The sequence below is a fragment of the Schistocerca americana genome, chromosome X, assembly GCF_021461395.2.
Source record: "Schistocerca americana isolate TAMUIC-IGC-003095 chromosome X, iqSchAmer2.1, whole genome shotgun sequence".
Lineage (NCBI taxonomy): Eukaryota > Metazoa > Arthropoda > Insecta > Orthoptera > Acrididae > Schistocerca > Schistocerca americana.
This window is the reverse complement of record NC_060130.1, coordinates 182,993,986-183,007,488: the sequence shown is the minus strand read 5'-3', so window position 1 is coordinate 183,007,488 and position 13,503 is coordinate 182,993,986. Positions and strand designations below refer to the sequence as shown.

At 45.1% G+C, this 13,503-nt stretch overlaps 1 protein-coding gene across 3 annotated transcripts in view; it reads right to left on the bottom strand.

The window, feature by feature from the left end:
- The window catches only part of LOC124555375 (organic cation transporter protein-like), a 448,833-nt gene that overhangs the window by 131,979 nt on the left and 303,351 nt on the right, over window positions 1-13,503 (bottom strand). The gene's annotated exons all lie outside the window — the stretch shown is intronic.

The window sequence follows — 13,503 nt, the reverse complement described above, 5'->3', positions numbered from 1 at the left end:
TAATGACGTGATTGCACAATTGCGTGCGGATTCTCGTCAGCCCACACATGTTGATTGTGAAAATTTACAATTTGATCACGTTGGAATGAAGCCTCATCTGTAAAGAGAACATTTGCACTGAAATAAGGATTGACACATTGTTGGATGAACCATTCGCAGAAGTGTACCCGTGGACGCCAATCAGCTGCTGATAAAGCCTGCACACGCTGTACATGGTACGGTAACAACTGGTTCTCCCGTAGCACTCCCCATACAGTGACGTGGTCAACGTTACCTTGTACAGCAGCAACTTCTCTGACGCTGACATTAGGATTATCGTCAACTGCACGAAGAATTGCCTCGTCCATTGCAGGTGTCCTCGTCGTTCTAGGTCTTCCACAGTCGCGAGTCATATGCTGGAATGTTCCGTGCTCCCTAAGACGCCGATCAATTGCTTCGAACGTCTTCCTGTCGGGACACCTTCGTTCTGGAAATCTGTCTCGATACAAACGTACCGCGCCAATACATCAAATGGGCATCGGCCAACTCCGCATTTGTGAACATTGCACAGACTGCTAAACCACGTTCGTGATGAACACTAACCTGTTGATGCTACGTACTGATGTGCTTGATGCAATTTACTGTAGAGCAATGAGTCGCATGTCAACACAAGCACCGAAGTTATTACCGTCCTTCAATTGGGCCAACTGGCGGTGAATCGAGGAAGTACAGTACATACTGACGAAACTAAAATGAGCTCTAACATGGAAATTAAGCGTTTCCGAACACATGTCCACATAACATCTTTTCTTTATTTGTGTGTGAGGTTTGGCCGTACCTTTTTGTAACACCCTGTATATTTCAGAAAAGCTCTGCTGCATAGTTTGTGAGACTAGCTCTTCTAGAAGAAAATACAGGGTGGTCCATTGATCGTGACCGGGCCAAATATCTCACGAAATAAGCGTCAAACGAAAAAAACTACAAACAACGAAACTTGTCTAACTTGAAGGGGGAGCCAGACAGCGCTGTTGTTGGCCCACTAGACGGCGCTGCCATAGGTCAAACGGATATCAACTGCGGTTTTTTAAAAATAGAACCCCCATTTTTATTACATACTTGTGTAGTACGTAAAGAAATATGAATGTTTTAGTTGGATCACTTTTTTCGCTTTGTGATAGATGGTGCTGTAATAGTCACAAACATATGGCTCACAATTTTAGACGAACAGTTGGTAACACGTAGGTTTTTTAAATTAAAATACAGAACGTATGTATGTTTAAACATTTCATTTCGGTTGTTCCAATGTGATACATGTACCCTTGTGAACTTATCATTTCTGAGAACGCATGCTGTTACAGCGTGATTACCTGTAAATACCACATTAATGCAATAAATGCTCAAAACTATGTCCGTCAACCTCAATACTTTTGGCAATACGTGTAACGACTTTCCTCTCAACAGCGAGTAGTTCGCCTTCCGTAATGTTCGCACATGCACTGACAATGCGCTGACGCATGTAGTCAGGAGTTGTCGGTGGATCACGATAGCAAATATCTTTCAACTTTCCCCACAGAAAGAAATCCGGGGACGTCAGATCCGGTGAACGTGCGGGACATGGTACGGTGCTACGACGACCAATCCACCTGTCATGAAATATGCTATTCAATACGGCTTCAACCGCACTCGAGCTAGGTGCCGAACATCCATCATATTGGAAGTACATCACCATTCTGGCATGCAGTGAAACATCTTGTAGTAACATGGGTAGAACATTAAGTAGGAAATCAGCATACATTGCACCATTTAGATTGCCGTCGATAAAATATTGGCCAATTATCCTTCATCCAATAACGCCTAGGCGCTCAGTCCGGAACCGCGAGACTGCTACGGTCGCAGGTTCGAATCCTGCCTCGGGCATGGATGTGTGTGATGTCCTTAGGTTAGTTAGGTTTAAGTAGTTCTAAGTTCTAGGGGACTGATGACCACAGATGTTAAGTCCCATAGTGCTCAGAGCTATTTGAACCATTTGAACCAATAACGCCGCACCATACATTATGCCGCCAAGGTCGCTGATGTTCCACTTGTCGCAGCCATCGTGGATTTTCCTTGCCGGTTTACGTTACCGCTGTTGGTGGATGACGCTTCGTCGCTAAATAGAACGCGTGCAAAATATGTCATCGTCCCGTAATTTCTCTGGTGCCCAGTGGCAGAACTGTACACGACGTTCAAAGTCATCGCCAAGCAATTCCTGGTGCATAGAAATATACTACGGGTGCAATTGATGTTGATGTAGCGTTCTCAACACCGACGTTCTTGAGATCCCCGATTCTCGCGCAATTTGTCTGCTAATGATGTGCGGATTAGCCGCGAGAACAGCTAAAACACCTGCTTGGGAATCATCATTTGTTGCAGAACGTGGCTGACGTTTCACATGTGGCTGAACACTTCCTGTTTCCTTAAATAACGTAACAACCCGGCGAACGGTCCGGACACTTGGATGATGTCGTCCAGGATACCGAGCAGCATACGTAGCACACGCTCGTTGGGCATTTTGATCACAACAGCCACACATCAACACGATATCGACCTTTTCCGCAGTTGGTATACGGTTCATTTTAACACGGTTAATGTATCACGAAGCAAATACCGTGATTCCACGTACTTATACGTTTGTGCCTATTACAGCGCCATCTATCAGAAAGCGAAAAAAGTAGTCCAACTAAAACATTCATACTTCTTTACGCTCTACACGAATATGCAATAAAAAATGGGGGTTCCTATTTTTAAAAAATGCAGTTGATACCCGTTTGACCTATGGCAGCGCCATCTAGCGGGCTAACCATAGCGCCATCTGGTTTCCCCCTTCAAGGTAGCCGAGTTTCGTTCTTTGTAGTTTTTTCGTTTGATGCTTATTTCGTGAGATATTTGGCCCAGTCACTACGAATGGACCACCCTGTATACTGCGGGGAAATGGCTTACCACAGCGTAGGGGATTGTTTCGAGAAGTAATCTTTCACTCTGCATGAGACTGTGTAATGTATGCACCAGAGCTTCTTGAGATTTGGAAGGCTGGAGAGCGATAATTGTCGGGGTAAAGCGTGGAGTGAGTCGTGAGTCTACGTCAGTTGACAGAGTAACTTCTAACGAAAGGCAAAGGTTCCGGTTTCGAATCCCGGTTCAGCACACAGTTTTAGTTTGCCAGGGACATTCATTTTTTGATCAGTATCTCGCAGTATTTCCTTCCGAAGTACCTGTTACACTCGTGCATCTTAGTTCAGAGTCAGAGCTCGATAAGAAAATGGATATGCTGATGTTATTGTATAATGTTTCAAAACAGAAAAAGAAAAGAGAAACATGATACATAAGCAAGAGGGAGAACTAGCCCTAAATGCGCGTACGTCTGCAACTTGTGATAAACGCTGTACTAATTAGTTCCGTTTTTATCGGAGTGAGTTCCACGAGAGTTCCACGAGAGTTCCACGAGAGTTCCACGAGAGTTCCACGAGAGTTCCACGAGAGTTCCACGAGAGTTCCACGAGAGTTCCACGAGAGTTCCACGAGATTTGTAATGTCCATTTACCAAATGTAAGAAGGAAGCATGATAAGTGTTAACGTTCCGACAACATCGTGATCCTTACACATGGAGTACAAGCTCGGATTATGAAATGACTGGGGAAAGCATCTAGCAGTGCTGTTTTGCAAGGAACTATCCCGGAATTTGCCCAGGGCGATTTATGGAAACTGCGGAAAACCTAATTCTGCATGGCCGGAAGGGGATTTGAATCGTTGTCTCACCGAAAGCGACAACAGTTGGAAGTTGCAAAAATCTGGCTGTGTTCATGACATAAGTTTTATTTACAGTTTAAAAAAAGTAACCTAAATATAAATTTCGTAATTCTCATATCTCGACAGGTGAAACAAAAACAAGAAGTGCATACACTAATGAGCCGAAACATCATGACCACCTGCCTAATAGCGTGTCGGCTCACCTTTGCAACACATTTTAGTAGCAATTGTAAGGGCATGATACATTTCCGGAGATACATGGGTATGTGGCACCAGATGACTAAGCAGATGCCATGCAATACCCGCAAATTACGAGACTGTGGTCTGCAGGGACGGAGTTGGCGGAAAATAATATCACAGGTGTGTTTAATCGGGTTCAAGTCACGCGACTTCCGTGGCCGAGACATCAACGCGAGTCCAGTATCCTGCTAATCAAGCCACTGTAACACGATTGCGGCCTTGTAGCGTGGGACAGTCATCCTGCTGAATATCACAGAAGTTGTAAACTTAGAAAAGGAGACTGTACTTTTGCTGATCACCTGTTTTAAAAAAGGACCTAGTCATAGGTGCTACGTGATTTGTTACGTAACCTCCATGAAGGAAGGAAGATGAACTAATCTTGAAATAATGGAAATTAATAAACATACGTCCATCAGCCCAAGATTTGTACTGTTACAGCAATGAGTAGTGAGGGGAAGGCAATTAGAAACCTTTACTGTAACTCGTTAACATTGCCATAGGCAGAGGGATGGAAGCAGGGAGCTAGCTGGTATGTCACAAGTGGGTCAGGCCCTTGACACATTGACACTGCTTGCTGAGTGCGAATACGCATCCGGCAGAAAGAAGACTGGCAGAAAACCAAGTAAAGTCAATCATGTCTGTTGGCTCATAAGACCTGCTGCAAGAAACACTCTCACACAACAGCAGATAGCAAGGAACTTGATACAGCAGTTAACAGACTGTTGAATGAATATAGCAGAATAAGGAATGCACATGTGGTCATTACGAACTGAGCCTCGCATCAGAGCCGCACTCCAGTGTTCAAACTCTCATCATGAGCTGATCATCTGGATCGATGGATTAAAAGCAATAGTACTCAATTCCATGATTACGAAACTTTAGTGAGTTTGTCCTAGATGCTCCAGACAGTTTAAGAGCTAGGAGACGATATATTCGAGATGATGGTCTTCACTTGGTGAATTTCACGCTCCTCGCCACCAACCATCTGCTGATGGAGAAACTGGCTGTCTTTTCACAACGTCACATGGTAAGGTGCTGCCACCACTGAACTTCAAGGCAGAAACCAGCAACAGGACCTCCTGGGGCCTACATTCCTGCTCAACACTCAGGCACCTCCGGGAGCTGAAACGCACCGAGCAGTAGGTTGCACATCAACCAGCCACACAACTACTGACACACGTACAATACGGACTGGTAATCAACGATCTTCATAAATACCCTACAATCATCAATCAAGAATTAGTACATCTGGAGATGGATAATTATGTCGGTATGTGTATGTTGGACTCTTCAAACTACACATGCACCAACTTCAATATGGGTTCACGAAAACTCATTTTGCAGGGACCGAGGAGACCCAGCAGCCAGTGTGAGACAACTCTGTGTTGGGCGACGGCCACCCTTGCTCGCCAGCAACTCGCCGTAGCTAAAATATTTCCGTGGGAGTGCAACCGTTTATCTGACTAAACAGATGTCAGCTAGCATCCAACACGCAGCTGAATGATGAGGTTCATCCGGAAGAAGGACGACTTGTAAACATTATGGATAAATGATTGAACTCCGATAACGTTTTATTAGCGGCGAAGACGCTTCCTGAACGCAGCTTGTATGAGGGGCTATAAATAATGCAACACATTTTTCTCGACCAATTTCGGTTGGAATAATGCAAAATTTGTTGTGGAACATCGTGAAATACCAGGTGATCAAAACGTCAGTATAAATTTGAAAACTTAATAAACCACGGAATAATGTAGATCGAGAGCTAAAAATTGACACACACGCTTAGAATGACACGGGGTTGTATTAGAACAAAAAAAATACAAAGTTCACAAAATGTCCGGCAGATGGCGCTGGACAGCAAAACATCAGTGACTGCGCATGACAATCGTGCATAAAAGGAGCTGTTATGAGACATAGAATCAGATGCACCAGCAGTCGCAGCATATTGACGTTACCTGAAAAGGCGCTTTTACTGAAGCTGTATTATCAGAATGGGGAATGTGCTAGTTCAGCGTTAGGATACTATCGCCATAGGAAGGGGATTCGAACGGGTAAAGGTCCGTTGACAAATGCAGCTGTGGCGAGAATGATTTCGAAGTTCCAAGCCACGGGTATTTAGACGATAGACCCCGTAGTGGCCGACCGAGCACAAGGCGTAATGCTGCTGAGACAGTTCAGGAAGAAATGGAGACTGTAGCGGGTTCGTCTATGCACGGGGAAGTCAGTGCTCGTGTAGTCGCACGTCGCACCGGCATTCCTTACACTACTGTTTGGTTGGCACTGAGGCGTACCCTCCGATGCTATCCGTACAAAATCCATGGGCATCATGAACTGTTACCTGGCTATTTAGTGAAGCGGAGGGCATTTGCGGTGTGGGCGTTTCAAAAGATGGCGGAAGATGACGATTGGTTGAATAACGTGTTGTGGACTGACGAAGCTCATTTTCCGCTCCGAGGGTCTGTCAAGGCCCACAACTACAGAATTTGGACTACCGAAAATCCTAGAACTATCGTGGAAACTCCATTGCACGACGAGGAAGTCACAGTATGGGCTGGATTTAGCACATCTGCCGTTATCGGGCTTTTATTCTTCGAGGAAATGCGTGATTCTGGTTTTGTAACTGCTACCGTGACGGGTGAGAAGTGCGCCGATATGTTACAGAATCGCATCATCCCCAGCCTGGCTGATAAACACCTGCTGGAACGTACGGTGGTCATGCAGGATGGCGCTCCACCGCATATTGGTAGACGCGTGAAAGATCTCTTGCGCGCGTCGTTTGGTGATGATCGTGTGCTCAGCCGCCACTTTCGTCATGCTTGGCCTCCCAGGACCCCAGACCTCAGTCCGTGCGATTATTGGCTTTGGGGTTACCTGAAGTCGCAAGTGTATCGTGATCGACCGACATCTGTAGGGATGCTGAAAGACAACATCCGACGCCAATGCCTCACCGTAACTCCGGGCATGCTTTACAGCGCTGTTCACAACATTATTCCTCGACTACAGCTATTGTTGAGGAATGATGGTAGACACATTGAGCATTTCCTATAAAGAACATCATCTTTGCTTTGTCTTACTTTGTTTTGCTATTTATTACTATTCTGATCAGATGAAGCGCCATCTGTCGGACATTTTTTGAACTTTTGTATATTTTTTGCTCTAATAAAACCCCATGTCATTCCAAGCGTGTGTGTCAATTTGTACCTCTCTATCTACTTTATTCCGTGATTTATTCAGTTTTCATATTTATACTGACTTATTGATCACCCGGTATTTCCGCTTCGGCCCCTAATAGATCTATGAAGTTCCGATAGGTGGCGACTCTATAAGAAGCCTTCAGAATAGGGTCTGTAATGGAGATGTGTTCCCCACAAAGAGTTGTCACTGAGTTACTTTTGGCGGAAAACAAGAGCTTCGCATATGTTCATAGGCGCTTGCAGAATGTTGACGGAGACCTGATAGTGAACGAAAGCACCGTGAATTGTTGGCTGAGGCGCTTGTCGTCATCGCAGAAAGTTTGCGCAAATCTGTCCAGTTTCCCGTGTGCCGGCCGCCAGCAGACAGCTGTGCTACCCTCAGGAAACTAAAGAAACAATTTCAACATGTTCGATGCCACAAAAATGCAAACGAACTTCTTCTCCACGACAAACCGAGGCCTCACACAAGTTTCTGGTACCTGAGAGCAGCTCACAAAACTTCATTCGACTGTTCTTCCTTATCCACTCTGCAGCCCGGATCTTTCATCTTCCGACTTCCATCTGTCTGGCCCAACGAAGGATGGACACGGCAGGAAACAGTACTTGGATGATGGAATGCTTATTGATTCAACAAAACGTTGCTCCGACGTCGTCCAGTTGAGTGGTACCATGCGGGCATAGAGGACCTCTCTGGGAGGTGGCATTAAGGCCGTCGCTTTGAACGGAGATTATGTTGAAAAACAGTGCTTTTTAGACGAAAGAGTGGGGAATAATATGGTGTACTGGAGTTCCAAATAAGACCAACCTGCTCTGAGAAAAAAAAAAGTGTTGTATTATTTACTGAACGCCCCTCGTATTTTGAATCACTAGTCAGATAACGATTTAGGTTTGAAATCATGTTATTCAACTTTTTGGTCTCCGTTCTAGGTAATTGAAAGTTCGCACGACTACGCTTAAGATCCCGACAGCATGCGATCTGATCGTACGTATAGGCGCAGAGTCGTCCGACAGATATTTACGCAGTAATAGAGCGTCTGTTGCTACGTTCGAGGAAGGAAGGAAGGAAGGAAGATTAGAATTTAACGTCCTGTCGACATCGAGGTCATTAGAGACGGAGCACAACCTCTGATAGTTTCAAGGACGGGGAAGGAAATGGGCCGTACCCTTCCAAAGGAACCATCCCAGCATTTGCCTAGAGCGCTTTAGGGAAAACACGAAAAACCGAAAGCTGGATAGTCGGACGCGGATGTGAACTGTCGTCCTCTCGGGTACGAATCCAGTGCGCTAATTACAGCGCCACCTCTATCGGTGCTACATGAGTGTTGGGATCCATGACTCGATGTCGTGAGACTTCGGATGATTGAAAATTGTACGACCGTGCATACAGTGCGCGCGCGCCCTGATGTAAGTCGTGTGCCAAATTTTATGTGCGTGTCTTACTATGGTTAGCATAATACACTCGAAGCTCTGTGGTACCAACCTAGGTATGGTGGTTCTCTGTCACTTCCATTTCACAGTAACGACGCGAACAGTGGACACGGCCCAGTACAACACCTGTGGAATACAGTGATATGACCTGGTGGCGTTGTGGGAACGTGACGTGACAAGGAAGGTGTTTAAGCTGAGCAGAGACGAATAAAGAATCTAGAAAAGATACCTGCAAAACACAGTTCAGACCACTCTGGTGGTAGAATCAGCTGGAACAGTCCAATCAGCCGTTATGAACATCACGAATCATCTTAAAGAGAACCCGTGATAATAACAGTAGAAAGAAATAATAGAAACAGAGAGCACCCTCCACTACTCATGGAACTTAAGCTGCAAAAAAATCGATTCAGAAAGTAATGGCAAACGCACGAGGCCCACGAGACAGAAGACATATGCACCAACTACAAAGTTAATTAAGGTCGGGACTGGCTGAACTGAGAAGAGAAACGCAGTAATACAAGATCGGCTGCTCTCTTCTGTAGAGTTGCATTTGCTTAAGAGTGCCCTAAGCCGCGAAACCACCATGTCCTGTTAGGGTAACAGCAAGTAGCCTCACATATGACCATCTGATGATTGCCGAAACATTCGTCTACAGGAACGAAGAGTAGAATACTCTACCGCAGAACCAGCTTACCACTCAATAAGCCCTGGGAGAGAGAAACGTCGAGCAAATAATTCAAAATTTTCGCGGAAGACAGACAAACCGCGCACAATTAGCCACACCTAGGGAAGTCAAGAGTATAATGAAAATCAGAAATGGCACATCAGTTCATAAACACGATACCGATACTAGGTGAAATATATCAGGCCCACTCGAGACAACAGAGTAGGTACAAAGTGCCAGTGGAACGCAGATTTACTGCAAACTTCGTACACTCATAGTACTCCACTATAACAACAAAATATGTAAGCAGTAGCGCGTACTTTTCAAGCGTTATTGAGAAAATCGCAAGATAATTTCGGTCGTCAAATATATATCTGTGCGTGGCGATGTTTACAATGAAGCGTCGGCAGCCAAGTGGTTAGCGTTCAAGCCCCAAAATCACTGGGTCGCTGGATCGAGTCCCGCTCATCAGTTTTTTATAACTAACACATTCATTTTCTTTACTATTTATATTACAATTGATGTAATGGGAAAATACGTGTAATCGGATGAACTTTTATCAAATTTACAGTGTTATTTGGCAGTCTACTAATTTTTACTATCACAAATAATATAATATTCATAACTATCGACTAGTAAACGACCAAACGCATAAAGTGATACCGAAAATGTAAGCTTGTCCGTGTCTTCAAAATTGTTCGTATTTAAGTGAAAGAGAACGATAAATTGCTTCTCTTGAAGACGCTATTAAAATACATTCGATACTGCATGACCAATGGTCAGCGCTGATATTTAAGGAAATGCTGCGTTATGCATTGTTTGCTTCCAAATTATCGGCTGAAAGAGTGGTTTTTGAAAATGTTTTTCCGCGGAAAACCTCAAACGATCTTGCGTCTGCGGAAACATAGCTTTTATTCAATGCAGCTGGTGCCGTTTAACTTTGTTTTTCATGTTTTTACGAAAGATACTATCCCGCAACGTGTAATGTCGAAAGCGACGATTAATTGTACATGTTTCGAAAGCCGTCTGTGCCGCTCGAAACTTGGAGGTAACAAGTCGTTTCGGGCTCCTTACAGGTATAAGGGATTTCTCAAATCACGGACAAGCATACATTTTCAGTATCACTTTATGCATTTTGCCGTTTAATAGTTGGTAGTTATGAATATTATATTATTTGTGATAATTAAAATTTGTAGACTGCCAAATAACATTGTAAATTTAATATAAGTTCATCCGATTACGCGTATTTTCCCATTACATCAATTGTAATATAAATAGTAAAGAAAATGACTGTTAGAAATAAAAAAAAAGTCATAAGCGGAACTCATACAGCGACCCAGCGAATACTGGGCTTGAACGCTAACCATTTTTTTCTTTTCATTTCCTTCGGTATTGTTCATTGCGTTTGGTCTGGGCGGACATCACAAGACGTCCGTTCAAGTGGATCGTTGATTCCTTTACCCAGATTTATTATTACAGAGGGCGAGCAGCCCTCTGACCGAACACGCTGAGTTACCGTGCCGGCACTATTGGGCTGCCGTGGCTTCACGGTAGAAATGGCCACGCACAGATATATATTTGAGGACCGAAATTATCTTCCGATTTTCTCAGTAACGCTTGAGAAGTACGCGCCACTGCTTACACATTTTGTTGTCCTCGTGAGTACTAAGAGTGTACGAAGTATGCAGTAAATCCGCGTTCCAAACGTCGTGGCCTCTCCTTGTTAGTATTGCATAGCTCAGCAGAATCATCACGCTCTGAAGCATTGGGGACATCCAGTGATCCACACCTTACCTGAAACAGTCATGAAAAATGACCTTAAACCTCACCATCCATACATAAAATGGGAAACTTTAACAAACGGTAGAGTTCTGTGATTCGGTGCCTCAGAACGACTATCTCGGATACGACGAACTTAGTCGACTATTCGCTTGCTAATGTTGTGAGAATCCATGAGAACTGGTTAAGGCACTATGAAACCACAGGTAGGCGACAAAATGTTGGACGACCACGCCTCATCACAGAACGTGGAGGTTGGACGCTTGCCCAGTCTGTAACGCAGGATAGGCGTTGATCTGTGGGAGCCCTGACGACGAAGTAGGCGCAAGTTTCTCGCAGCGCACCGGTCAGCGAAAATTGTTGAACATGGTGCTCTACAGCAGACAACCCCTACAGCTTTCCGTGTTGACAAAACGACGTCGTCATTTCCCAAGGCAGTGGCCCATGACAGCTGTGGACAACGCAACCATAATTGCAGACCAATTGCATCCGTTCAGTTTGATGTCTTCTGCGACGGCGACGGAATATCTCAGCAAAATAATTGACCGTGTCACAACTCCAGAATAGTGCTGCTGTGGTTTGAGAAGTATGATAGTTAACTCACGTTGATGTCGTGGTCACCAAATTCACGTGATATGAACCCGATGGAACACGTCTGGGAAGCTATCAGGCTCAAGCTCCATGCCCACAAACCATTGGCAAAATAAAAAAAAAAAGTATGTGAAATCTTATGGGACTTAACTGCCAAGGTCATCAGTCCCTAAGCTTACACACTACTTAACCTAAGGACAAACACACATACACCCATGCCCGAGGGAGGACTCGAACCTCCACCGGGATCAGCCGCACAGTCCATGACTGCAGCGCGTAAGATCGCTCGGCTAATCCCGCGCGGCAAACCGTTGGCCCGTAATTTACGGGAAATGGGCGACCACTGTCTACGCAATTACCTCTTCCGGAAAGGAGTTGCCGAATCTATGCCACACAGAACCGCAGATGTACTGCGTTTCAAATGTTGACCAGCACTCCATTAAAAAAAATGGTTCAAATGGCTCTGAGCACTATGGGACTTAACATCTGTGGTCATCAGTCCCCTAGAACTTAGAACTACTTAAACCTAACTCACCTAAGGACAGCACACAACACCCAGCCGCCCGCATCTCGTGGTCGTGCGGTAGCGTTCTCGCTTCCCACGCCCGGGTTCCCGGGTTCGCTTCCCGGCGGCGTCAGGGATTTTCTCTGCCTCGTGATGGCTGGGTGTTGTGTGATGTCCTTAGGTTAGTTAAGTTTAAGTAGTTCTAAGTTCTAGGGGACTGATGACCATAGATGTTAAGTCCCATAGTGCTCAAGCCATTTGAACCATTTGAACAACACCCAGCCATCACGAGGCAGAGAAAATCCCTGACCCCGCCGGGAAGCACTCCATTAACCAGGTGATGAAATTGTTTGGATACAATAGCGTACCAAGTGGTGTCACTTCGACCTTGACAGGAACGGAAATCTTCCGACCCAATTTCATGCAGTTCCTTCTCAGACAAGTACGTCTTTCGAACTTCCTGGCAGATTAAAACTGTGTGCCGGACCGAGACTCTAACTCGGGACCTTTGTTTCGCAGGCAAGTGCTCTACCAACTGAGCTACCCAAGCTACAGACGCGAAATTTAACTGACAGGAAGAAGATGCAGTGATATGCAAATGATCAGCTTTTCAGAGCATTCACACAAGGTTGGCGCCGGTGGCGACACCTATAACGTGCTGACATGAGGAAAGTTTCCCACCGATTTCTCATACACAAACAGCAGTAGACCGTCGTTGCCTGGTGAAACGTTGTTGTGATGCCTCATGTAAGGAGGAGAAATGCGTACCATCACGTCTCGGTCACCTCTTGTTCGCATTGACGGCACTTTGAACAGTGGACGTGACATTTCAGATGTTTACGACCCGTGGCTCTACCCTTGATTCGATCCCTGCGAAACCCTACATTTCAGCAGGATAATGCACGACCGCATGTTGCAGGTCCTGTACGGGCCTTTCTGGATACAGACAATGTTCGACTGCTGGCCTGGCCAACACATTCTCCTGATCTCTCACCAATTGAAAACGTCTGGTCAGTGGTGGCCGAGCAGCTGGCTCGTCAAAATACGCGTCACTACTCTTGATGAACTGTGGTATCTTGTTGAAGCTGCATGTGCAGCTGTACCTGTACACGCCATCCAAGCTCTGTTTGACTCAATGCCCAGGCGTATCAAGGCCGTTATTACGGCCAGAGATGGATGTTCTGGGTACTGATAACTCAGGATCTATGCACCCAAATTGCGTGAAAATGTAATCACATGTCAGTTCTAGTATAATATATTTGTCCAACGAATACCCGTTTATCATCTGCATTTGTTCTTGGTGTAGCAATTTTAATGGCCAGTAGCGCAGTTCTAAG